Source organism: Buceros rhinoceros, unplaced genomic scaffold (genome assembly GCF_000710305.1).
Source record: "Buceros rhinoceros silvestris isolate BGI_N320 unplaced genomic scaffold, ASM71030v1 scaffold8283, whole genome shotgun sequence".
Classification (NCBI taxonomy): Eukaryota; Metazoa; Chordata; class Aves; order Bucerotiformes; family Bucerotidae; genus Buceros; species Buceros rhinoceros.
The window spans coordinates 43,194-43,520 of NW_010404171.1; the positions used below are offsets into that span (position 1 = coordinate 43,194).

Here is a 327-nt window from a genome sequence, read left to right on the forward strand (position 1 = left end):
GGGGAATGCCATTGCTCTGGGGAACAGAGCGCTCCCACCCTGCAGAAGCAGGCTGCTGGGGCGAGCCATAAAAAGGGGGTCTCTGCCCGAGCTGCTTCGTCTCGCTTTTTCTGCTTCGCTGCAGCAGGAGAAAAGAGTGCAAGGCCAGGTTACTGCTGAGCTGGCTGTAATTTGTTCCTGCTAACCCTCCTCGTCTCACTGAGCACTCCAGAGCGACGCTTTCTCCTAGTCTGGTTTTGCTCTTAGCCGTGGCTGAGCAGCGGGACGGGGACAGTGCCAGAGCTGATACAGGCTCCCCGCCGCCACAAGGGCCCAGGGCGGGGGAAA

The 327-nt window shown here is 60.2% G+C and overlaps 1 protein-coding gene across 1 annotated transcript in view; it reads left to right on the forward strand.

The window, feature by feature from the left end:
• LOC104490913 (complement C1q tumor necrosis factor-related protein 1-like) overlaps positions 1–327 on the forward strand; it is a 9,576-nt gene that overhangs the window by 446 nt on the left and 8,803 nt on the right. The window lies entirely within an intron of this gene.